At 42.7% G+C, this 23,303-nt stretch overlaps 2 protein-coding genes across 41 annotated transcripts in view; one reads left to right on the top strand and one right to left on the bottom strand.

The window, feature by feature from the left end:
* MFSD8 (major facilitator superfamily domain containing 8) overlaps positions 1–15,075 on the bottom strand; it is a 126,381-nt gene extending 111,306 nt beyond the window's left edge. For 7 of the 10 annotated variants that reach the window (XM_072788450.1, XM_072788449.1, XM_072788451.1 and 4 more), the window contains exon 1: positions 14,391–14,742. The gene's annotated coding sequence lies outside the window, so the exon portion shown is untranslated. Of the gene's footprint in view, positions 1–14,390; positions 14,744–14,934 lie in introns of those variants that run through there. The other 3 variants (XM_072788452.1, XM_072788460.1, XM_072788456.1) reach the window with 3 other exon arrangements.
* Positions 14,926–23,303, top strand: part of LARP1B (La ribonucleoprotein 1B) — a 130,159-nt gene continuing 121,781 nt past the window's right edge. For 22 of the 31 annotated variants that reach the window (XR_012012821.1, XR_012012817.1, XR_012012815.1 and 19 more), the window contains exon 1: positions 15,614–15,818. The gene's annotated coding sequence lies outside the window, so the exon portion shown is untranslated. Of the gene's footprint in view, positions 15,065–15,613; positions 15,819–16,025; positions 16,185–23,303 lie in introns of those variants that run through there. The other 9 variants (XM_072788438.1, XM_072788437.1, XM_072788435.1 and 6 more) reach the window with 4 other exon arrangements.

The raw sequence follows: 23,303 nt of genomic DNA, 5'->3' as shown, positions 1-23,303 counted from the left end.
AAAAAAAAAAAAAGGAGCTAGTTCACTTAATCTCAGTGCTTTTCCTCAAGATAACCATCACACTGTAATATACAGTAGAAATGAGTTATGTGTGCTTCCTATTTCATCACACAGAATATCAAAAGACTCATTTACATGGTTAAGCTTTAATCACATTAATAATTTGTACTGCTTCACCAAGGTCATTCTTAGGTGGAGCTTGCAGTTTTGGGGTTATTTTTTTATTTTTTTATTTGTGTTTTTTTTACTACGAATGTGTGGCAGATGAATACAATGACTGCTAGTATAGTTTGTGCCACTGGCTTGATTCGTGCTTAGTCACCAGCAGATTTATTTTTTTATTGCTTTTGTGCCATCCGTACGGATATCAACAGGGAAAAGGCAAATATCTTAATATTATTATTAGAATAGTTTTGACCTCAACCTTAAAGATTCCCTAAAAGAGTGTCCAACATTCTAAGAGTTTAGGGAGCACAGTTTGGAAATCTGTTAGCCTAAGACATCAAATAATGTTTAAGCAAAGAAGAATTAAAGAGGAAGACTGAGAAGTGGCTAGAAAAGAAGAAGTTAAACAATGAGAATGTAATACCACAGAGGCAGAGAAAAGAGGAAAATCAAGAACTCAAGGAAAACCAGAAACTGGGGATGCCTGGGTAGCTCAGCAATTGAATGTCAGAGGGCTTCTAATTCTTTTTTTTTTTTCTTTTCTTTCCTTTTTTTTTAAAAAAATTGATTTATTTGAGGGATGCCTGGGTGGCTCAGCAGTTGAACACCTGCCTTTGGCCCAGGGCGTGATCCTGGAGTTCCGGGATCGAGTCCCTCACTGGGCTCCCTGCATGGAGCCTGCTTCTCCCTCTGCCTATGTCTCTGCCTCTCTCTTTCTGTCTGTCTCCTGAATAAATAAATTAAAAAATCTTAAAAAAAAAAAAAGATTGGTTTATTTGAGAGAGAGAGAGAGAGAGAGAGAAATCCTGTGCTTGTGTATACAAGTAGGGAGAGGAGCAGAGGCAGAGAGAATCTCAAGCAGACTATCCATGGAGCATGGAGCCCCATGTGAGGCTTGCTCCCATGTTCCAAAGATCATGACCTGAGCTGAAATCAAGAGTCAGATGTCCAACGGACTGAGTCACCAGGGTATCCCTGGGAGTTCAAATTCTTAACTGGGGTAGCCATCACATCGTTGTCCACTTTACCCATTAATTTGTACATTTGTGTGTTTTTGCTTTTGAGGGGCACTTTTCTGTGCATGCTATATTTCACAATCAAAAAGGTTAAGATGTTAATACAAAGGAAACAAAAATTGGAAGATAGAACAAGGGTTGGGTCATATATTCTCATTTTACAGAGTGAGGATGTAAGAGATTCTAAAATTGATAGAATATTCAAGTAAACATTTAAGTGTTATTTAAAGTAAACAACAGAAAACCCTACAAACATCAAAAATAGGGGAATGGAGGATAGGATCATGTTAGTGTGTTAAATCCTCATGTTTTATAGTGGCAGGTCAAAGTTGAAATATGCTGACTTTACAGATTAGGACTCAGTGAGGTAGGACTTCTTTTCTATTAAACACTATAAACAGTATTGTACCATTTGGATATGCCATATATACTGATTAACTGGATTAAAAAATAAATTACAACAAGCTACTTTTTAGTATTGCTGAACAAGTTTAAGGAAAAGGAAAGGCAGTATAATATAATGGTTAAGAATATGAACTACGGAGAACTATGTTTGAGATTAAATTTTTGTTCTGGCACTTCCTAACTGTATGTAATGATCTTGGACAAGCCATTTTATTCACTCTCAGTCTTATCATCTGAAAATGGAGGAAATAATCATCTCTATTTTATGTAGCTGCTTTGAGAATTAAATGAGTTGACATATGCAAAGCACTTAGAATAGTGTGTAGTATTTATGTGTGTGTATTATTAATTATTAGCTACCATTGAGTACTTAACTTTGATAAATAAAGCTGGAGGAAAATAAAAATGAAGGCTGAAAATCCAATGGATTTATTAATAAGTAGGTCATTTGTACATTTATAGGAAAATTTTATGATGTCTAGGATTTACTTTAAAATAGTCCAGGAAGGGCAGCCCCGGTGGCTCAGTGGTTTAGTGCTGCCTGCAGCCTGGGGCCTGATCCTGGAGACCTGGGATCGAGTCCCACGTCGGGCTCCCTGCATGGAGCCTGCTTCTCCCGCTGCCTGTGTCTCTGCCTCTGTGTGTGTGTGTGTGTCTCTATGAATGAATTAAAAAAATAAAATAGTTCAGGAAGAAACAGTAACGTGTGTGTGTGTGTGTGTGTGTGTGTATTTGGAAGTTGTAGTAGGCAGAAAGTAAAAGTTCTGTAGAGATATTCTAAGCTTTTGAACTGGTGAATGTGTTACCCTAAAGGCAAAAGGGATTTTTGAGGCTGTGATTATGTTAAGGATCTGGAGATAGGGAGATTATCCTGGATTACAGGATACAGATGGCTCCAATCTAACAGTATGAGTCCTTCACAGTGGAAGAGGGAGGAAGCATAAGAGAGAGGCAAGAGTGCTTTGACTATAGAGGAGGTCAGAGAGATGTGATGTGAGGATTTAACTCACCATTGCTGGCCTTGAAGATGCAGGAAAAGACTCAGGCCTAGGTATGTGAGTAGCCTCTAGAAGCTAGATCAAAAAAATGGATTCCCTGCCTAGAGGCTACATAAAGGAATGCAGCCCTACCAATACCTTGATTTTGGCCCCATGAGACCTATGTTGGACTTCTACAGATTTGTAAAATAATAAATTTGTGTTGTTTAAAGTCACTAAGTTTGTAGGAAGTTGTTATGGCAGTAATAGAAAACTAATACAGGAGTGTACATAAATGAAACAACAATGGCAAAATGTGGTTAGTTGTTAAAGTTGGATGATAGGTAAATGAGAGTTCATTACAATATTCTCTACTTCCGTTTATGTTTGAAAACTAAAGTAGAAAATAAAATAGATCTTCTCTTCAATGATGAACTATAGAAATTGATGCATTAAATATCAAACACAAGTTACTGTTTTTCAATGAATAATGTTACTATTCACTGAATTAGACTATTGTCTTCACTAATCTACATATCCTTTATCTATAGGCAAGTTTTGATGGGAAGCCAGGTTTGGCCATCACAGAATCAAGAGCAATGGAGAGCAAGGGAATTAGTAGGTGTCTTTATATTTGTGTCCTTTATCTATCAAGGACAGATACATCCATCGCCACTTTGAGAAATGTTCAAGTTCAGGAGCCACGGCCCTCTCATTTCAAGAAAACACTAGCAACATTTAATTCAGTTGAGCCTTGAACAATGTGGAGGTTAGGGACACTGACCCCTGCACAGTCAAAAATCCATGTATAACCTTTGACTCCCCCAAAACTTTACTAGTAACCTACTTTTGACCAGAAGCTTTATGAATAACATAGTTGATTAACACATATTTTTATGCTGTCTTGTATACTGTATTCTTATAATAAAGTAGAGAAAAGAAAATGTTACTTTGAAAGCTATAAGGAAAAGAGAGTACATTAACAGTACTATATTTATTGAAAAAAAAAACCCATGTATAAGTGGATCTGCGTAGTTCAAGCCCATGTTGTTCAAGGGTCAATTGTATATTTTATAGCACACTGGCCAATTAATGTACAAATTTTTAAAGACATTGTCCCCTCTCTATCACTACATACCTGTGGTAACAATACATAACATTTCAACATTTTTAATATCATGGGCTAGGTAGTATATCAAGCATTTTATGTATATTAACGAATCTAATTTTCACAACTTTATGAGGTAGGTACCATTATTATCCCTATTTTATAGATGAGAGAACTGAGCACATACACAGGGAAATTATTCAAAAATAAACAATCTATTATGATCCTCTGAGCATTCACAGGCAATTTCTTGAGTCATTACCATGAATAATCATATTCCTCATACTTTTTTTTAAAGATTTTATTTATTTATTCACGAGAGGCACAGAGAGAAAGGCAAAGACATAGGCAGAGGGAGAAGCAGGCATCCTTCAGGAAGCCTGATGTGGATTTGGTCCCAGGACCCTGGGATCACCACCTGAGCCAAAGGCAGCTGCTCAACCACTGAGCCACCCAGATTACCCATACCTTTCTTTTTCTTTGAGAGAGGGAGAGAGCATGTGGGTGTGCACATGCATGCACAAGCGGGGGAGGGGCAGAGGAACAAAGAGACACACAGAATCTTAAGCAGATTGTACACTCAGTGCAGAGCTGGGCATGGGGCTTGATCTCACAGTCCTGAGATCATGACCAGAGCTGAAATCAAGAATTGGACCGACTGAGCCACTCAATTGCCCCCACATTTTTTTTTTCTCAACTCCCTCCTTCTTCCCAAGGGTAATTACTATCCTTACTTTTAACACTATAATTTTTATCTTTTTGAACTTTACGCAAACTTAGTTTCATATAAATCACAGTGAATTGGTTTATGTCCACCATTTTTTTAGCCAAACAATTTAACATTAGGTCTATGCTAGTCATCAAATTGTTACTTGTATCTGTAGTTTCTTCATTTTTTAAAATCATATGGTATCATATTGAATAACTACGCCACTATATTCTACTGTTGATGGTCATTTAGATTATTTCCAGTTAAGAGTTATTATAAAGAATGCTGCTATGAACACCTTGCTTGTGTTTTTTGGTGCATGTGTGCACACATTCTTGTTGGGTATATACATATAACAAGAGTAAAATGGCTGGGTAGAAATGTCTTCATGTTCAACTATAGGAAATACTATCAAACAGTTTTCCAAAATGGCTGTACTGGTTTATATTACAGATGTGTAAGAGTTCCCATTAACTCCTATGCTCATCAACAATTTTGATAGCGTCACTTTTTTTTAAGCCATTCTGGTGAGGTACAGTGTTTTTTCACTGTGATTTTAATTTGCATTTCCCTGATTTTTAATGAGGTGGAACATGACTTTCCTAAATTCATTCTTCATATTTTTAGTCTCTCAGATTTTACATGTAGGGTGTACCACTTGCTGTTAATTCTCCAATTTTTCTCCTACTTCATTCCATGCTAAGAAAATGGGGCAAAGATCCTATATCCACTCGCCTATCTCAGCCTCTACTTTAGTTATTCTAGGTAGAAACTTAGAACTTGATTTCTTTCTTTATTTTCCACATCTATCAGATCAGCAAGTTCTGTTAATTTCCAAGATGGATTTTTAAAAAAGATTTTGTTTATTTATTCATAGAGACAGAGAGGGTGGGGGGGCAGAGATACAGGCAGAGGGAGAAGCAGGCTGCAGGGAGCCGGATGTGGGAGCCAATCCCGGGTCTCCAAGATCACGCCCTGGACTGCAGGTGGCGCTAAATTGTGAGCCATCCAGGCTGCCCTCCAAGATGAATCTTTTTTTTTTTTTTAAAGAATTATTTATTCATTCACAATAGACAGAGACAGAGAGAGGCAGAGGGAGAAGCAGGCTCCATGACGGGAGCCCGACGTGTGACTCGATCCCGGGACTGATCCCCTCAAGATGAATCTTAAATCACTGTATTGTCATATTGTAGGGCCACTACTTGAGGGCAGACCACCACCATCTCAATCCTAGACGACCATAACAGCTTCTTGGTTTTTCACATTTTGTATTTTGCCATTGACTATCCCCCTTTATTCTCCGTATTGCAGCAACAGGAGAATTAATTATTCAAACTTTTCAGTGGCTTACTATTGCTCTGAAAATAAAATTCAAATTCTGCCATAAAGGATGCCTGGGTGGCTCAGAGGTTGAGCATCTGCCTTTGGCTCAGGGTGTGATCCCAGGATCGAGTCCCACATGGGACTCCCTGCATCTCTCTCTGCCTCTCTCTCTCTGTGTCTCTCATGAATAAATAAATAAAACCTTTAAAACAATAACAACAACAAAAACTAATTCTGCCATAATCTAGAAGCCCCTGCAGGTCTGTTTTAGGCTATCTCTCAGCCTCATTTTCAGCCATGCTTTGTTTATGTGCTACTATAAACCACCTCTTTCTGGGCCTTGGTAACCCCCCCACCCCCGGCTTCATCTTTGAATCCTTAACATGATGCTCCATTTAATGAAGGAGCAGAAAGCAAGGGGAGGACAAAAGCACAGGATGACACCCCATAATACCCGCCCCCACTCCCAGGTGGGATAAGTGTGACAGTCCTCAGGCACTCCTGACTGCCCTAAAGCTAAGGGAAGGAAAAAAAACAAGTGGTTAATTTACAGAGATTACAATCCAGCAAGATTTAAGTCTCTCTGTTTACAAAATGTTCTAGTGATTTACAAGAAAAAAGCATTCTTATCAATAATCTAACTTCCAGAAGGAAGTTCCCAACTGTCTTAATGTTAATGCTTAACTAGAGGGAAAAACCATCTTAGTTTGACAATGGCAAGGCCTCCAGTATCATGTAGGTCCCCTTTAGCAATACGAAAATTATTTTGAAAACCTCCCTTTTTCCTTATCCCCAACTCCCAAGTATATAATCAGTCACCCCCTCACAGTAGCAGCTCTTTCTGCCACCCATGGGTGTCGTCCCAGTGCTTTAATAAAATCACCATTGTACACTAAAGATGTCTCCATTCTTTCTTGGCTGTTGGCTCTGGACCTCACCCTACTGAACTTCACCTATATTCACAAACTATATGATATTCATCTTGATAGAATACTTGCCCCATAACTTGTTCCTTCTCATCCTTTAATTCTCTCTCTTTTTAAAAAATATTTTATTTATTTATTCATGAGAGACACACAGAGAGAGGCATAGGGAGAAGCAGACTCCATGCAGGGAGCCTAGTGCAGGACTTGATCCCAGGACCCTGGGATCACGGCCTGAACCAAAGGCGTTGACGCTCAACCACTGACCCATTCAGGAGTCCCTCATCCTTTAATTCTCACTTTATTTATTTTTTTAAAGATTTTATTTATTTATTCATGAGAGACACACAGAGAGAGGCAGAGACACAGGCAGAGGGAGAAGCAGGCTCCACGCAGGGAGCCGGACACGGGACTCGATTTCGCGTCTCCAGGATCACACCCCAGGCCGAAGGTGGCGCTAAACCGCTGGGTCACTGGGGCTGCCCTAATTCTCACTTTAAATTTTACCTCCTTAATCTGTTTTCTTCATAACAGTCATCAACAACCTGTAGTTACTGAGTTTGCTTTTTGTTAGTCTCTAATAAAATAAAAAAAAAATAATAACAATGATTGCTTGTAGTTAATGGGCCTTACTATTTGCTAGGCACCACTCAATGAGTTTTAAATAAACTAACACTTTTAATTCTCACAACAACCATACAAAGTAGGTACAACCATTATTCGTGTTTCACCAATGGGGAAACTAAATCACAGAGAAGTTAAGGAATTTGACCTGTTTTAGTGTTAGGAAGCAGCAGAGCTGTCAACAGAACCCGGATAATCTAGTTTCAGTTTAATCATTGTGCTACTGTCATTTTCTTTTTTTTTTTTTTTAATTTTTATTTATTTATGATAGTCACAGAGAGAGAGGCGCAGAGACATAGGCAGAGGGAGAAGCAGGCTCCATACATCGGGAACCCGATGTGGGATTCGATCCCGGGTCTCCAGGATCGCGCCCTGGGCCAAAGGCAGGCGCCAAACGGCTGCGCCACCCAGGGATCCCTACTGTCATTTTCTAAACTGTAGTTTATAATCTGTACCTGCGCTGTGAAGTTAATTAATTTAGTGCTTTTTAAAATAAGTGAAGTGGAACAGAATAGATCACATAAGAATGTATTCATTTAGTAAGGGTAGGTAGGGGTTTGTGAAACTTCTGGTTCAATTGTACTTATCAACTTATGAGGTATGAAAGCCACTGCATAATGTCTTCTGTCTGTTTAAGTTCCTGAATTGACCAGTGTATCCCCAGGGTCTAGCCTAGTTACTGAATTACAGTAAGCTTTCGGTGAATATTTATTCGATTGATTAAAATAAACCATGATAAGTATTAAAAAGCTGTTAAGAACTTTTTCTTAATTTCTCTACAAAGGTTATTTTTTTTTTCTGATGTCAACCAGTTAAGTTCATCTGAACCTGAACTTAAAGATTTCCTCTTTGGGGCAGCCCGGTGGCTCAGTGGTTTAGTGCCGCCTTCGGCCTAGAGCCTGATCCTGGAGACCTGGGATTGAGTCTCATGTCGGGCTCCCTGCATAGAGCCTGTTTTTCCCTCTGTGTCTCTGCCTCTCTCTCTCTCTCTCTCTCTCTCATGAATAAATAAATAAAATCTTAAAAAAAAAAAAATCTCTTTGTTGTGCTAGTGTTACAGGATTTCTTCTCCATTGGTGTCAGAGGTAGACCAGAGGAAGAGTGGTGGACAGCAAAGTAAGATTTACTGAGCGATAGTAAAGCTTATTGAATGATAGCGTACAAAGCTCCCAAAGAGGGAGGGCACCCTAGAGAGTTGCCATCAGAGTTTCTAAGTCTAGGGGTTTTAATGGGCTTGTTTGATTTGATTAACCCTCCCTCCACCTGTCATCCAATCAGATTTTTGTATAGAAAAGGGTGGAGGGATCCTTCCAGGATGGATGTAAAATCTTTTTAAGGGTGGTTTCCTCTTAGGGTGGGGCCCCCTTGCCCTGCCTATCTTTTTTCCAACTATCCTTCACCTCTGGTATTTATTTATTTATTTATTAAAATATTTTATTCTTTTATTCATGAGAGATGCAGAGAGAGAGAGGCAGAGACACAGGCAGAGGGATAAGCAGGCTCCCTGCAGGGAGCCCGATGCAAGACTTGATCCCAGGACCTCAGGATCATGACCTGAGCCAAAGGCTCAGGCTCAACCACTGAGCCACCCAGGCACCCACTGGTATTTATAAGGCTATACTAACATTAAATATAACTGGATAGGAATAATTCAGACAGATTACCAACGTTATTGTTTGAAAGTCATCTTCTTTGAAAACTGGAAAAGAAAAAGTTATGCTTCCTTGAGCTTACAGTTTATTTTTAGAGTATAAAAAGATTAAATATTATTTCCTATTATTTGTTATTAGTTATTGTAAAAGAAAGAATACTAAATAGTGTGACAGGAAAGACAGTTTAGAATATCAACCTTAGCTATTATTGGCTGACACTTAAAGTTCTTAGAGTTTCTATTTCTATTTCTGTTACACTGGTCTATTAAAACTTACCTAAAAGTAAAGAGAGTAACTCATTTAGGAACAGCAATTTGGTTGCAAGGTAGCCTAGATTTGTTTTGAACTATGTTTGCATAGCAAGCACAGTGTTTTTACTTATTTGTAGTTAAGTAAAAATAGAGCAAAAATCTCTAAAGACTCTTTTATTCTCACAGTATCTAAGATTGATAATTTATTTACTGAAAAGAAGATGCAAAGCCTTTCAAATACACAGTAGCATTGACCCTGCCTTGAAGGTTAAAGATAATTGGAAGTATGCAGTACTTATCTGAGCATTCAGCTCATAATGAAAGCTATTATTCTGATAAACAGGGCCCAAGGCTCTGTAACTTGGAGGTAATGATGGCTCAGTACATCTTTTAAAAAAAAATCAATCTTTTGGGGGTACCTGGGTGGCTCAGTCATTTAAATGGCTGCCTTTGGCTCCAGTCATGATCTCAAAGTCCTGGGATGAGCCCCCTGCCCATTGGGCTCCCTGACTTATATCTGGCTCCCTGCAGCTTCTTCCTTTCCCTCTGCTCCTTTCCCCAACACCTCCCTCCTTGCTTGTTCTCTCAAATAAATGAATAAAATCTTAAAAAAAAAAAAAAAAATCTTTTAAAAAGTGGCTATTTTATAAGACGTTAAAATAAATCTCTGGGTTCAGTTTTATTTTCTCCTTGGACTGCAGGACTTTGAAATAATTTATATCTAATGCATTCTTTGAAACTTCTCTAGCATACAGTACAGCTATTTGTACATTGGGTTTTTACCAACTTGAACCTAAATTGTACTGGTAATAATAACAAAGATCTTGATGTTCTCATGGGACTTTAATTTCCTAGGACACCAGGCAGAGGGGGAGAAAGACGAGGTTCAATCATCTCACAATATATAAGCATACTCTAAACAGGAAAAACAAGATTCATCTTTTAAAAGGTTCATTTGAACAATAGGATCATCAAGTTTGTATAAGGATAATTTAAGTGTTTCATGATTTCTAGGGTTCAGAGAACCAGTTTCTCTTCTTTGAAAAGATAACCCTATATGTACCAGTTTTCCATTAATAAATAAATAAACAAATAAATAAATAGGAGACCCCTGGGTAACTCAGTGGTTTAGCACCTGCCTTTGGCCCAGGGCTTAATCTTGGAGTCCCGAGATAGATTCCCACAACGAACTCCCTGCATGGAGCCTGTTTCTCCCTCTGCCTGTGTCTCTGCCTCTCTCTCTCTCTCTGTGGATCTCATGAATAAATAAAATCTTAAAAAAAATAATAAATAAATAAACTAACCAGGCTTCTCAGTAGCTCAGTAAAATTAAGGTCATTTATTCTGGTTAAGTCTGTGATTTTAAAAGCAATAAAAATAGGTAGTATCACTGGGCCAAGGTTTTTGATAAGCATTTTATAGGTAGTATTTCATGTGACCTCTACAGTTTTATCAAATAAATCTAAGTGAAGGCAGAGAGGCCAATTAAGAGGGTGTGACAGTAGGATGGTGGTAGCAGGGAAAGCAGGACTTGACCCTCAGGAGGTACTGGTCTTGGTGAGTGCCTAGAACACTGCCTGGCAGATGCTTGAGAAACATTTGAAAAGGAATGAATTATGGAGAGTGAGGGCAAGGGGAAATGAAATGATGACTCCTGGGTTACACAGACTGGAATGTGGTGCCATTCACTAAGATAGGGAAAGACTAAGAGAACTTGGTTAGGGCAGCCCGGGTGGCTCAGTGGTTTGGTGCTGCCTTCGGCCCGGGGCCTGACCCTGGAGACCCAGGATCCAGTCCCACGTTGCGCTCCCTGCATGGAGCCTGCTTCTCCCTCTGCCTGTGTCTCTGCCTCCCTCTCTCTCTGTGTCTCTCATGAATAAATAAATAAAATCTTAAAAAAAAAACAAAAAAAAAAGAAAACTTGGTTAAAGGATGTACCTCTCTTACATTCATACTAACTGGTTCTCCTACCCTCATTGCCTTGATGGTAGTGTTTTGAACCAAATAATTTGTTCCTCCAGGCTAGACAGACACTCTACTCAAGAGCAAATAATTCATAGGAAGATGGAAAATGATTTGGCTACAAAAAATAAATTGAGCCAGTCTTTCTTGATTTTGAACTAAGAAACAGAGGAAGAATCTGACAATTAGCAGCAGAGGCCAAATGATTTAACATAATGGAGTTTCAGGGATCCCTGGGTGGCGCAGCGGTTTAGCGCCTGCCTTTGGCCCAGGGCGCGATCCTGGAGACCCGGGATCGAATCCCACGTCGGACTCCCGGTGCATGGAGCCTGCTTCTCCCTCTGCCTATGTCTCCGCCTCTCTCTCTCTGTGTGACTATCATAAATTAAAAAAAAACAAAAAACAAAAAACCATAATGGAGTTTCAGCAATGGCAAATTAGGTTGGTCAAGGTCCCATCAAAAATGAGATGGGGGCACCTGGCTGGCTGTTGGTGGAGTGTGCGACTCTTGATCTTGAGGTTGTAGGTTTGAGTCTCACATTGGGTGTATAGATTACTTAAAAATAAAATCTTAAAATCAGAGGAAAAGCTTCAACTGCATAATCCGAATAGAGTTATTGAAAGGGTGACTTACAGAGGTGCAGCCCGAGTCAGGGAAACCAACAGGCCATAATATAGTATCCTAAGGACTAGCAGTTATTATTAGGCCTGAAGGGACAAAGGTAAGAATTGGAGAGGTTAACTGAATATCTGCAGTTAATCTTGGGTGAATATGAAATTCACAAGCTTGGGGAACATAGACTATGACCTCATTACCTTCTGGCCTCCTATCTCTTGTAGATTACTTCCTACTGCCTGAACCCATTGAAATATCAAGGACTGTGAGGGGATCCTTTGGTGCAATCTGGACAGGTCAGCCCTGCCTGGCACAAGAGCAGGAAAAGGGTGGAAAGGCAAATAGAAGATAAAGGTGACCTTGTTTCCAAGAGGCAGTTATGTGGAAATAGTTATTAATATGTGTTTAAAAGAGGGGCAACAGGGGATCTGATTGGCTCAGTGGTTGAGCATCTGCCTTTGGTTCAGGTTGTGATCCTGGGGCTCTGGGATCGAGTTCCGAATCTGGCTCCCAACGGGGGGCCTGCTTCTCCCTCTGTCTGTGTCTCTGCCACTCTCCCACTATGTCTCTCATGAATAAATAAATAAAATCTTTGGGACACGTGGGTGGCTCAGTGGTTGAGCGTCTGCGCTTGGCTCAGGGCGTGATCAGGGAGCCTGATTCTCACTCTGCCTGTGTCTCTGCCTCTCTCTCTCTCTCTGTGTGTCTCTCATGAATAAATAAATATTAAAAAATAAATAAAATCTTTAAAAAAGGGGGCAACAAATTGCCAATTCCCTTACTGACATTAGTGGCACTGCACTATGGTGATGATCACCATATGCTAACTGTTGAATTTTTTTTTTAATTTATTTATTTGAGAAAGAGAGACTAAGAGGGAGAAGTAGACTCCCCGCTGAGCAGAGAGCCTGATGTAGGGCTCAATCCCAGGATTATGACCTGAGCGGAAGGCAGATGCTTAACCATCTGAGGCACCCAGGCATCCCAAACTACTGAATTCTTTAGAGACCTTCTGAGTACACATTTGCCCTCCAGTTCTTCTTTTCCTATAAGCACAACCTATTTCCAAGAAACTCCTGTATTTCTTCAATAAAGCATCTTTACAATTCTTCACTTCAAAACAAAACAAAACAGCAACAAACGAAACCACCGACCATGGTTAGGTAGCCCATATGAATCTAACTTTGGAAAACCATTCCATCCATAACCTTTCCTTCAAGAGAATCAGTCTTTAATTCATCCGTATTTAAATAGATGGTAAAATAGAAGGTGTTCTCTGAGTCACAACCAGCGCGAATTTGTTGCTGAGCTTTTGTAAATGGAACAAGCATTACCTGGCAGGACTCCAAAAGGCTGATTTTAACCTGAAGGGCAGCGAGTTTATAGTTAACAAAACAAAGCTTTACCAATAACGGAGCTAGTAAAGATGATGCCTCCTTGGGAGTAAAGGTAAGGACAGGGCTTCTTTAACTGGTCCTGGGTTCTGAAGGTTGCTTAGGGTCAGATAAATTGGAAACCAGTGATACGGGAAAACAAGAAAGGCCTTATTATAATTGTTGTAATGTATGAATAGGTTGCTAACCTTAGGGAAATTAAAAAAAAATATATATCCCTAGGGACCTAGGGATCCCTGGGTGGCTCAGTGGTTTGGCGTCTGCTTTCCGCTCAGGGCATGATCCTGGAGTCTTGGGATCAAGTCCTGTGCTGGGCTCCCTGCATGAAGCCTGCTTCTCCCTCTGCCTGTGTCTCTGCTTCTCTCTCTCTGTATCTCTCATGAATAAATAAAATCTTTAAAAAAAAAAAAAAAAGGAAATACTTATCCCCAAGTGGGAACACGGTAAAAAAAAAAAAATGCCTAGTACAACTTTTGAGTAAATGAAAACCATCTCGAGTTTGAAGAGAGAGACCCCTGGGACAAGAGTCCTGTACAAGCTTACTGCCTCGTTAGGCAGCTCTAGAGGAAGCCAGAAGGGACCCCTGGCCAGGTGCATACAAACGCATACAGATTTTTTTTTTTTTTGTGGCGGGGGTGGGGTGGGGGGGTGTCCCTTTGGTGAAAAAATTTTCACGGGGTCAAACCTCTTTTCTGAGACCTTGCACAGCGACATCAACATTTACTAAGTCACAAATCCGTGCCCATGAAACCAATGTTCACTCACTCAATTTCAGTGCCAGGTAGAAAGCTCTTAGTGGAGTTCATCAGAACATAGTTGTACCTTTTATTTATTTAAACAATTTTTTTAAAGATTTTATTTATTTATTCATGAGAGACTGAGAGGCACAGGCTGAGGGAGAAGCAGGCTCCACACCGGAAGCCCGACGCAGGCCTCGACCCGGGTCTCCAGGGTCACGCCCTGGGCCAGAGGCGGCGCTAAACCGCTGGGCCACCGGGAGCTGCCCAGGTTCTACCTGTTAAACGTATATCCATTCCAGGAAAAAGAAAAAAAAAATTAGGAAACATGGTTAATTTGTAAACAAGTGTTATCTCTACAAATTAAGGGGGCGGGTCACAACAACAACAGCAACACAAAGTCGGCGAAATATTAACCAGCTGTGTTGCTCAGGAACACTTTAAAAAAACCTCTCGGTTCGAGGGTGGAAATGAGGGCGGGAAGTGCACTAAGCCGATCGCCCGGGCAAAGGTCTCACAAACAGTTACCTGCAGATTACACAACTTCCATCCTGGACGTGGCTCGGGATCACCGGTGATCGCGGTGCCCACCCTCCCAAATCTCGGGGTGGGGGGACTTTTTCACCGGGCGACAGAAGGACGGAACGGCGCGGTCAGGGGCCCGGCCTGGGTCGCGGGCAGAGGCCGCCGCGACCCGGGGTCCACCTGCCCCGCGCCGCCCGGGCCACGTGCGTAGGCCGCCCCGGCCCGCGCGCCGCGAGTCACAGAGGCCCGGTGCGCGCCCCGCCCCTGCTCCCGCAGTCCCGGCGGCGGGGGCCCGCGAGCGGCCGACTCGGCCAGCTCGCCCTCCCTCCCCACCCTCGGCGGGCCGCGCCCTCAGGCCGGGCGGCACCCGGGCGGGCTCGTCAGTCAGGCAGCGCGGGCGGCGGCCTGGCGACGGCGGGAGCCGGGGAGCGGCCACGTCACGCCGCCCGGGAGGCCCCGCCCCGCCCCGCCCCGCCCCCACGGCCTCGCCCCGCCCACCGGGCCCGCCCCTTCCCCGCCCCCCGCCTCCACCCCCGGGAGCAGTTACCGGCTGTGCGGGCACGCGCCCGCTGCGCTCCGCTAGAGGTCTCCCGGCCCCTGCTCGCCTGCCTCGCCTGCCTCGCCTGCCTCGCCTGCCTCGCCTCGCCTCGCCTCGCCTGCGCCGCTGCCTGCGCCAGGTGAGGGCTCGCGGCTCCCGGCTGCGGCGCCCGGCGCTTGCTGGCTGGCTCGGAGCGTGAGCCTGCGAGGCGGGCTGGGCGGCGGGCGGTTAGCGCTCCGTTCCACGCGGGGAGGGGCGGCGCGCCGGGCGCTGCACGGCGGTGGCGGCGGCGGCGGCGGCGGCGGCGGCGGCCGGGCTTTTGGGTTCTGTGCCCCAGGCCGGAGCCGGTCGCTTCCCCGGCGGAGAGACGGGCAGTCGGGCTCCCTGGCCGCGGGCCCCCCCTGGCTGGGGCGGCTGGGGCCAGGGGACCATGTCGGCGGTGCCCGCCGCTCGGCCCCGGGAGGAGCCCCCCGCGGTGGCCGCCGAGAAGGAGTCGCTGTTGGTAACGGCGCCCGGACGCGAGGGCGAGGAGGCCGCGACAGCCATCAGCGCGGGGGCGCGGGGAGAGCCGTCGCCGGCGCTGGTGCTGGGGCGCAGCGTGCCGCAGGCGGCCGTGCCCGTGCGACCCCTGGCTTTGCACCTGGCGCGCAAGGCGCGCGGCGCCGGGGGCCCCTCGGGCGGGGGAGCCCCGCCACCCTTCCCGAGGGCCCCGCGGGCGGAGGACGCCCTGGAGGAGGAGGCGGCGGCCGGCCGGGAGGAAAAGCTGCAGCCGCCGCCGCCGCCGCCGCCGCCGCCGCCGCCTAAAGAGAACCCCTGGACCAAAAAGCCTCCCCAGCACCTGTCCCCTGCCGGGACGGGGCCGCCGCCGTGCCCCCTGGAAACCCTGGAGGCAGGTCTGTGGTTTTGGGCGGCGGGCGCTGGGAGGGTGTGTGCAGGGGGGATTTCTCGCGGCTGCAGAGGCGGTCGTGGGGCTGGGGGAGGGGCGGGCCGCCTCTCCCTGTCACTCGGAGGTGTTCTGTTCCAAGGTGTCATTCACGCTGCCTATTTACATAAATGGACATCTGGGAAGGGAGCGGCAGGAAGAGGTGGGACCTCGGGTTCTCCTTGACGGGTGGGGGCACTGCGGGAGGTTCGCAGCCGCGGCGCGGGGCTGGCGCGGCCTCCCTCGAGGTCTGCTCCCCCCGCCTCCCCCCGCCTCCCCCTGCCTCCCCGCCTCCCCTCCCCCCAGCGGCATAGTGACCCGGGAGAGCCGACTTCAGGTAGATGGTGCAGTTGGTCCTATGGGAAAGTTTTCGTGGACTTGTAGGAAAAAAAAGGGGGTGGGGGTGGGGTGGGGTGGGGGGGTGGGCGAAGCGAGTCGGAGCAAGGGGATTGAGAAGTGGAAGTGAGATTGTGATTTTTTTTGTTGTGGTGGTGGTGGTGGTGGTGAAATCACTGGTAAGCTGAAACCCTCCGTTTTTGAAACAAGAGATCGTTCATAGTAATGCTGCTGACAGAATGCTCGGAATCATGATTGTGGCGGAAAATAGATCGGACCGAGGATAGTGGACGCGGGAGGCGGGTCGCGCGCTAGGTAGAGGGCAGTCCCCGCCCTCCTAGGGGAGAGGACCGCGCGGTGCGGCCCCGGGTGCTTCCATCTCGGTCGTAGTTTTAATGTTTGAGTTTAATGAACGTGCTAAACAACGCAAAAGGCAGTTGTCTCCTAGTTTCATTTTCTAAATTAAGTTTTAGTAAGTTCATTGAACTTTGTTTTTTTTAAGATTTTATTTATTTATTCATGAGTGACCCACAGAGAGAGAGAGAGGGGGGCAGAGACACAGGCAGAGGGAGGAGCAGGCTCCGCGCAGGGAGCCCCAGGCAGGACTAGATCCAGGGTCCCCAGGATCACGCCCTGGGCCGAAGGCAGGTGCTAAACCGCTGAGCCACCCGGGCTGCCCGGTGTCCAATTCTTGATCTGAGCTCGGGTCTTGATCGCACAGTCGTCAGTGTGAACCAAGCATTGGGCACCACGCTGGGCATGGAGCCTACTTAAAAAAAATAAATAAATAAAATGTAATATGTGCACAGTTAATTAATATTACTAACTACTAGCTAACACGTAGAACATGCTATGTATCCAGCACACTTTTTTTTTTAAAGATTTTATTTATTTATTCATGAGAGACACACAGAGAGAGAGGCAGAGACACAGGCAGAGGGAGAAGCAGGCTCCGTTTTACATTTATTCTTCACAATCATCCGTATGGGATAGAAACCATTTTAAATGGGACTCAAAGCCAGGCAGTCTGGTTCCAGGCTGTGTGCTTACCTACTGTGCGGTACTCACTTTCACTCACCGGGTCTCCAGGATCATACCCCTGGGCCAAAAGCAGGCTTAACCGCTGAGCCACCCAGGCATCCCTTTAACTTTTTTCCCCTAATATTTATTTATTGATGAGAGACACAGAAAGAGGCAGAGACACAGGCAGAGGGAGAATTAGGCTCCACGCAGGAAACCCGATGTGGGACTCGATCCCGGGCGTCCAGGACCACGCCGTGGGCTGAAGGCAGGCACTTAACCGCTACCCCAGCCAGGCGTCCCTTGAACTTTTTATATAGAAATTATAACTATTGCAAATCTTCACTTTTTTTCTTAAAGGTTAATAAAATGGGGAAAATGAGCATGTGTACAGGTTTACGAGGATCAAGTGAATTAAAGGATGTGGTATAACTGTAGAGGGATTGCTATAAATACATTATTTGCAGGTATATTAACATTTCTTAAGAGGAACTCCAGTAGAGTGAGAAGTGTTGATTTCTTTGGCTTTGACATGGTAATACTTACTCATCATTCATGATAAATTTTGGCACTTGCAGAAAAAACTGCCTAGAAATTTGCTCTCAATATAATGGCCATTCTCTTCTAGCTATAAAGATCTGTTTTTTTTTAATCTGTTTACTACTATCACTAACTCAAGCAAACGAAAATCATAAAGCATTATCTCCATTAATTTAGCAAAGAGAAAGCCCTAATGAATGTTAATGGGCTGTCCAAGCTCCCTACTTTTAGACTTACGCACAATTATAATTTATATTCAGTGAACTACCCCAAAAATGAACTGTCTTTTGAATGTAAAGTTAATTTGACAGGTTTTAAAACTTTCAAGGTAAGACTCAGGAATTCTAATTGGAAATGTCCTTTTGAAAAGTAACAGTTCAAGTAACCTCAGGTGCCTTCATTGGGGATCTTAGTCTTTGATGGAGGTTAAGAACAAGGTGATATTTCAGTTATATGTGGCTCAGGGGAATTTCAGTTTTGTTGATGTTTCATTGTAGGTAGTTTCTTTTTCTTCCTTTCTTTCTTTCAAGATTTTATTTTTATTCATGAGAGACACACAGAGAGAGAGGCAGAAACATAGGCAGAGGGAGAAGCAGGTTCCCGGCAAGGAGCCCGATGTGGGACCCAATCCTGGACCCTGGGATCACGCCCTGAACGGAAGGCAGACGCTCAACCACTGAGCCACCCATGCGTCCCTAGGCAGTTCTTTCTATTCTTGGAATCCATTCTGTGCTTTACAGGCATACCATTTTTCACTACTTGGAGTTGAGTAGTAACTTTATAAACTCTCCCCAATGCCGGCTGTTCTACCACAACTTCTATTTGTAGTTGAGTAATTTAGAGATTATGGTCTAGAAATGCACTGTTTTGAGAGACTTGGGTTCTAGTGCAGATATTGTTACCAACTAGCTAGTTGACTTCTGGCAATTTGTCTGAGCCCTGTAAATGAATGAAATGGGTGTATTCATTTCTTCTAGTTAATAACATAGTGTCATCCATAACCCCCCCACCTCCCCCCTTGGCTTCCTATTCTCCTAAGCAAATTTGCAACAATGAAATAGCAGAGGACCTTTAAGGTTCAGAGTAGGTACAAAATAGCAATAATCTGTTAGTAAAGGGCCTATGTAATTTATCCGACAAACCAGGATATTGTAGAGGCAAAGAGAAGGATATTATGTTGGAATAATAGACTTAAACCATGCTTGTCCTGGCCAAACCTGGATTTACTGTCACTCTCTTAAAGATACATAGGGATTCCATTCACATAATTTTATTACAAACAAAATAAAAGTTTATTATCAGAGATAGAAACATAGGACATGAAGGGGATTATTTCAGGACAGATAATCATGAATTTTCCCTGTTAGAAACTACAGTTCTGATTGAACTGCAAGCGAATTGTTTTTGCTTCTTTCAGCCCTTGTGAGACACCTTATTCCACTTGTAGGATCGTTTTGGCTTATGTATAGCTCTTCCTCTTAAACTAGATAAGGCCTTCTTTTCAACCGGAGCCTGGCTTATCCAGGAGGCCTAGAACAGTGTCACAACAGTGTTGAATTCAGTCAAGAGACCAGAAGGGATTGTCCTGCTGTCTGTCCTGTCCTTGTTTAAAGTAGTTCAATTGTTTTGTTGGAGACCTGCATTAAAATCACAATATGCAATTTTGTGTTTTTATTTTTTTAAAAGATTTTTATTTAGTCATGAGAGACACAGAGAAGCAGAGACATAGGCAGAAGGAGAAGCAAGCTCCCTCTGATGTGGGACTTGATCCTGGATCCTGGGATCACACCCTGAGCCAAAAACAGTTGCTCAACCACTGAGCCACACAGGTGCCCCACAATATGGGATTTATTGATTTTTTTACCAGTAGTTATGGCTGCATTCAGCATATCAAAATTCAGCTGTCTAATATAATTTCAGCATTTTTACTCCATGAAGACATTCTATACACTGATTTTTTTCCCATGTTTTTCATCCTTGATCTTCTCTGACCTCCTCAGCTCTTGTCTTTTCTTTTTTTTTTTTTCGACTTTTTCTTAAAGTCTGCTTCCCAGAAACCACAAATAAGCTTTATTATTACCCTAAAAACATTTTAAATAAGTTATGTAAATGATACATAAATACATTCTCCTTGTAAAAACAGAACTATAGATGTCTTCAAGAAAAGTGATAATCAGGGACCCCTGGGTGGCTCAGCAGTTGAGTGCCTGCCTCTGGCGCAGGGCATGCTCCTGGAGTCCTGGGATCGAGTCCCACATCGGGCTCCCTGAATGGAGCCTGCTTCTCTCTCTGCCTATGTCTCTGCCTCTCTCTCTCTGTCTCTCATGAATAAATAAATAAAATCTTAAAGAAAAGAGATAAGTGGTGCTACTTGTTTACTGAATATATATTTCAGACCTTTCTATATAGTTACTTTCAAACATAGTGTATTGCAAATGTGTTTAGAACTTAATATCATCCTCCATTTTTTCATTTAAAGTTGATTGAAAGTTGATTGACCCTATTGTTTTTTTCTCTTTACAATAACTGAGTTTGGGGACCCCTGACTGGCTCAGGTGGTAGATCTTGAGGTAGTGAGTTCAAGCCCCTCACCAAGCATGGAACCTACTTTAAAAATTACATACCTCTTGTGGATATGTCGGACTTTCTCTAGGATAGATGATGAAAATTGGAATTGTTAGGTTATAGGGTATTACTTGACAATTTGCTCTCTAAAGTGACTGTACAAGTTGATTCTCTCACTTTTAGAGTAATAAGAAGTAGTTTTTTTAAAAGCACTCACTGTAGCAAAATGGCATTTTACTATATTTCTCCCTTAAATATAAAATTATGTGAAATATTGGTAATTATCAGTACATTTGCTTAATTAAAACTTTGCTAAAGATTATAGTTATGAAAATTAAAGTAAAATTGTCCCTGTGTCGTTGCACGCCCCCCCCCCCCAACTATTTAAATATCCTACACATTGGTTTAAGAGAATACTTAAATTGGGAGGGAACCTGTAATGTGTCCCGTCTTACCCTAGTTTTCTAGCCTTTTGCTTCTTTTTGTTTATGTACCCTTCTGTGTACTCTTTGTTTTGGATTAAATGCCTTATGTTTTCTTGCCTGTTAAGGTTTTGCTCATCATCATTCCCTTTGTTTTAATTCTGTTTATCCTTGAAAAACAAATTCAAATGCTGACTCCTTTATGTAGTCTTCTTGACCTCTCTAAGCTGCTCTCCCTTAATATTCCATATCTCTCACAGAAATTATCCTTCAGTGTCTTGTACTGGGATTACATATTCTCATTTTTTATCTCTTCTTCCAGTTTGTAATGTTCTTTGAGGCAAAAGCTGTCTTCTTGTTGTTTGTATATTGTCCACAGCAATGGCTTTCATTTAAATGGTACTCAATTTGTGGACTTTATTAATTTGATAAAAAAAATCTGGCTTTAAAAAAATTATAACCAAATGTCATCTTGCTGTAACAGACATCTTATGGTGTTAGACATAGAGTCAGTCTTTAAAGAGAAGAGATTATACTAGTGACTCTCAAATTTTAATGCATTTAGGAATCCACTTTGTTTTTTTTTTTTTTAAGATTTTATTTATTCATGAGAGAGACAGGGAGAGAGGCAGAGAGAGGCTGAGAGGTGGAACTCGATCCTGGGCTGGGATGCCGGGCTGGGACTCCGGAATCATGGCCTAAGCCAAGGCAGATGCTCAACCGCTGAGCCACCCAGGCGTCCCTCCACTTTGGGTCTTGTTCAAATGCAGATCTGATTCTGTAGGACTTGATATTCTGTATTTTTAGTAAGTTCATAGATGATGTCAGTGATCCTGATTGACGTATCACAGTTTGAATAACGAGGGATTTTGATCCTAACTGTGCACAATAAATCACTGTTAACAATTGAAGATGTTGCATCTACCTGACTAGATAATAGTGTTGCAGTTATTGTTTCCTGTGTCTAAGACCTTAAAATGGATAGTTTTCCATATCAGTTGAGGTTTACAGGTTATAGCTTATAGATTCCCAGAGTTAAAGAATAACGATTTAAAGATACTGGAATATTACTCAAAAAGTTGCACTAGTCTAGTGTCTCACTAGTGCTATTTGAAAAATAGAAATATGAAGATCACGTACTGTTCATGTATACTTAGGTATATGTTTGAAGCCATTAGCAGTTTAAATTTATTTCTTAGGTTTTACCTATTTGGAAAACAATGTATGCATAATATATTTTAATTTTAACTTTTTAATTTTCTAGACTGGCTTGCGTTTTCAGTCTTAGGTTTTCTCTATAAATATCCAGGTCAATTTCCTCCATTTTAGTTGAAACATGGGAAACTCTTAGTTAAAATTACCATTCTTAGGCTTGTTTTACCGGTCCTATTTTTGTAAACTATTTTTTAAAACCTGATGGGCTTCTTTCATTTTATACAGACATCTTTGTACTTTGTCTTGCTTCCCAGGTAATTTCCCAGAAATAGAATTGCATTATTAAAAGTTATATGTATTTTAAATGACAGATTATCCTGGGAAGAGTATGCTATTTTACACTTTTAACGACAGCATGAGAGAAATGTCCATTTCCTCCTCCTCCTTCTTTTTTTTTTTTTTTTTAAGATTTTATTTGACAGAGTTAGAGCAAGCACAAGCAGGGGGAGGGGCAGAAGGAGAAGGCTCCCCACTGGGCTAGATTTTCCAGGACACTGGAATCAAGACCTGAGCCAAAGGAAGACACTTAACCCACTGAGCCATCCAAGTTGCCCTGAGAAACGTCCATTTCTTTGTAGACTGGCCAATACTTAGCATTCTCTTTTGTCAATATAATAGGTAAAAAGTATTTTGTTTTAGTTTACATTTCTTTACTAGTGCAATTGAATGCCATTTTATGTTTGGCCATTTGTATTTTTTTCTTTTAAAGATTTTATTTAGGGACGCCTGGGTGGCTCAGCAGTTAAGCATCTGCCTTTGGCCCAGGGCGTGATCCTGGAGTCCAGGGATCAAGTCCCACGTTGGGCTCCATGTGTGGAGCCTGCTTCTCCCTCTGCCAGTGTCTCTGTCTCTCTCTCTCTCTGTCTCTCATGAATAAATAAAATACTTTAAAAAATATTTATTCATGAGAGACACAGAGAGGCAGAGATATAGGCAGGAGGAGAAGCAGCCTCCCCAAAGGGAGCCTGATGCGGAACTGGATCCCAGAACCCCGGGTTATGACCCGAGCCAAAGGCAGATGCTCAACCACTGGACCACCCAGGTGCCCCATTTGTATTTTTTTAAATTATGGTATTTTGAGTATAGTACTAATGCTATGTTAGTTTCAGGGTGTACAGCTTAGTGATTTTTTACAAGACATAAATTGAGGGATTAAAATTTAAAGAAAACTTAAAGATTTTGAGTCCAAAATAATTTGTAGAAATCAAAATCTCATTTTAAAATTTCTAAATGTGCAAAGAAATAAGTATTCCTTCCCAACTTATTTATTATCTTTTAGCTGGATGTTATAATCCATGTCTGAGTAGAATATGGAACCATATTGGTTTTTAAATCAAGAGGTTAATTTTCTATCATGT

Source organism: Canis lupus, chromosome 20, assembly GCF_048164855.1.
Source record: "Canis lupus baileyi chromosome 20, mCanLup2.hap1, whole genome shotgun sequence".
Lineage (NCBI taxonomy): Eukaryota > Metazoa > Chordata > Mammalia > Carnivora > Canidae > Canis > Canis lupus.
This window is presented reverse-complemented; position numbering and strand designations above follow the sequence as displayed.